At 37.2% G+C, this 3,116-nt stretch overlaps 1 pseudogene; it reads left to right on the forward strand.

Annotated features, from left to right (window-relative positions):
- Positions 1-203: 203 nt before the first annotated feature.
- LOC133768099 (ADP-ribosylation factor 1-like) lies at positions 204-893 on the forward strand (annotated as a pseudogene).
- The last annotated feature ends 2,223 nt before the right edge of the window (positions 894-3,116 follow it).

Here is a 3,116-nt window from a genome sequence, read left to right on the forward strand (position 1 = left end):
TACTTCTTCTAAAGCCTGGACACCCATGAAGTACATTACAATAATTTTGCTAGGCAGTTGAAATTAGCAACCATATCTGACTTAGTACATCTAAATCACTTTAACATTTTGTGAGTCATCACCTTATGGGAGTGCAAGAAACTCCTTGCTCTAAGCAACTAAGCAAGCTCTCTGTGGCTGTTGTAGCTTTCAATAGCCACAACATGGGAGATATCTTTGCAAACCTCTTCAAGGGTCTTTTTTGGCACAAAGGAAATGTGAATCCTTGTGTTGGATTGGGATGCTGTAGGGGGAAAAATTCTGTACAAACTCAGTGAAATCATGAACACCATTCCCCCCATGGGTTTCAATGTGGAAACTACTGAATACAAGAATATCAAAATTACCATGTGGGACATGGATGGCTAGGACATGTGGTACCACAACTTCCAAAACACCCAAGGCTTGGTCTTTATAGTGGACAGCAATGGCAAAGATTGTGTGAATTAGGTGCAGGAGGAGCTCATTATGATGCTGGCTGAAAATGAGCTATGACATTCAGTCCTCCTGGTGTTTGCCAACAATCAGGACTTCCTGAGAGCCATGAACATGGCTAATATCAGAGATAAGAGGGGGTTTTTGATGCCAAAGGAATTGGTATGTTCAGGCTACCTGCCATTGGGGAAAATAGGTTCTATGAAAGACTAGACTGGCTGTCCAATCAGCCCGGAACCAGAAGTGGAAGGGACACCCCAACTACACTTCCTCCTCTCTACCTTCTACTTCCCTCTTGTGTGCCAAACATGGGACTCTGTGATCATGAGTGCCAGAACATATTTGTTGGTCACAGTGTGTGGCACACCATGCTGTCCCTAGGAAGATGCAGCCTGCAACCAGATTTTTATGTAATGTAAATAGTTTGTTTTCACTGAGCCAGATTTTGGTACGCCCTGCAACATTACTCAGCTTTTTTACTGTTAGCCAAAATCAACTCACTGTGTAATGCTGCGGAGGGTTTTAGGCACTTTGACATCTGGCCTCAAGGAAACTGTTGCTGGGTTAAATTAAGAGCTAGACACACTTCCAGGCATTAGCTCTGTAAGATCTTAAGATTATCTACAGATAAGATATAAGATTTTCAAGTTTACTGAACTTATTTATCAATTCTTACGGCTTTATCATGAAGTGTTCAAGTTCTTCCATGTACAACATCATGTTTTCTGGAATATGGATAGTTTGACTTCCTCTTTTCCAATGTTGATGCCCTTTCTTTCTTTTTCCTAATTCTTCTTGCTAAAACTTCTAGTGCTATATTGAACAATAGTGGTAAAAGTAGACATGTTTGTTTTATTCCAGATCTGAAGGGAAATGCTTTCATATTTTCCTCACTCCATATGATATCGGCTGTTGGCTTGTCATATATAGCTTTTATAATTTTGAGGATTGCTTCTATATCCAATTTTTGGGTAGTTCTTATCATAAAACAGTGCTGAATCTTATCAAGTACTTTCTCTGTATCTATTGAGAAAACCATATGGTTTCTGTTCTTCATTATATTGATGTGATTTATGATGTTTATTGATTGGCAAATGTTGAACCACCCTTGCATTTCTGAGATAAATCCCATTGATCATGATGTATTATCTTTCTTTATGTGGTTCTTGATTTGATTTGCTAGTATCTTGTGAGAATATTTGCATCTACATTCAGTAAGGATATAGGTCTGTAGTTTTCTTTTTTGTGTCAAGTCTTTGGTTTTGGTATAAAAATAAGGCTCACCTTGGGGTTGGTGCTGTGGTACAGCAGGTTAAGCCACCATATGCAGTGCCAGCATTCTATATGGGCACAGATTTCAGTCCCAGCTGCTCCATTTCTGGTCCACCTCCTTGCAATTTTGCCTGGGAAAGCAGGAGAGTATGGCCCAAGTGCTTGGACCCCTCCACTCATGTGCAAGACCCAGAAGAAGCTCCTGGTTCCTGGCTTCAGCCTGGGCCCAGTCCCAGCTGTTTCAGTCATTTGGGGGAGTGAATTAGCAGATGAAGAATCTCTCTCTCTCTCTCTCTCTCTCTCTCTCTCTCTCTCTCTCTCTCCCTCTCCCTCCCTCTCTCTCTTTCTCTGTCTCTCTCACTTTTTCTCCCCTTCTCTCTCTCTCCCTCTATCTGTAATTCTGACTTATAAATAAATAAAATACATCTTTAAAAAATAAAGAAGTAATGCTGGCCTCATATAAAGAGTTCAGCAGAGTTCCATCCTGTTCAATATTTCAGAATATTTTGAAGAGTGTTTGAGTTATTTCCTCTTTGAATGTTTTGTAGAACTCAATATTAAAGTCTTCAGAACCTGGATTTTTCCTTAATGGAAGACTTCATTGCTTATTATGTATCTGTTTATGCTGTCTAGGTCTTCTTGATTTAATCTTGGTAAGTTATATGAACATAGGAATTTATCCATTTCTTTGAAATTTTCCAGTTTATTAGCATATAGTTCTTCACAATAGTTTCCAATGAGCTTTTGTATTCCAGTGGTATCAGTTGAAATGTCTCCTTTCTTACCTCTAATTTTAGTTATTTGTTTTTTCTTTCTGAGTCTAGCTAGAGATTTATATATTGTGTTTATCTTCTCAAAATGCAACTTTTTGTTTCATTGATCTTTTGAGTTTTTTAGTTTTAATTTAATTTATTTCTGTTCTGATTCTTGTTATTTCTTACCTTCTGCTCATTTTTGGTTTGTTCTTGTTTTTCTAAATTTTAAAGACGCATCATTAGATCTTAATGTTAGATCTTTCTCTTTTTTTAATGTGGGAACTTTATGCTAAAACATTCCCTCTTAGTATTGCTTTTGCTATATCCCATAGGTTTTGATATGTTTTGTTTTCATTTACATTTGTTTAATAAAAGTTTCTTATTTTCTTTTTAATTTCTTAATAACCCATTGATCATTCAGTGACATGTTGTAAATTTCCAAGCACCTGTGAGTGTTCTATAGATCTTGTTGTTGATTTCTAGTCTTATTCCTTTACAGTCTGAGAAGATACATGGTATGATTTCAATCTTATAAATTTGCTGAGACTTGATTTTTGGCCTAATATGTGGTCTATCCTAGAAAGTGTTCCATGTGTAATGAAAAGAATGTATTCT

Source organism: Lepus europaeus, chromosome 10 (assembly GCF_033115175.1).
Source record: "Lepus europaeus isolate LE1 chromosome 10, mLepTim1.pri, whole genome shotgun sequence".
Lineage (NCBI taxonomy): Eukaryota > Metazoa > Chordata > Mammalia > Lagomorpha > Leporidae > Lepus > Lepus europaeus.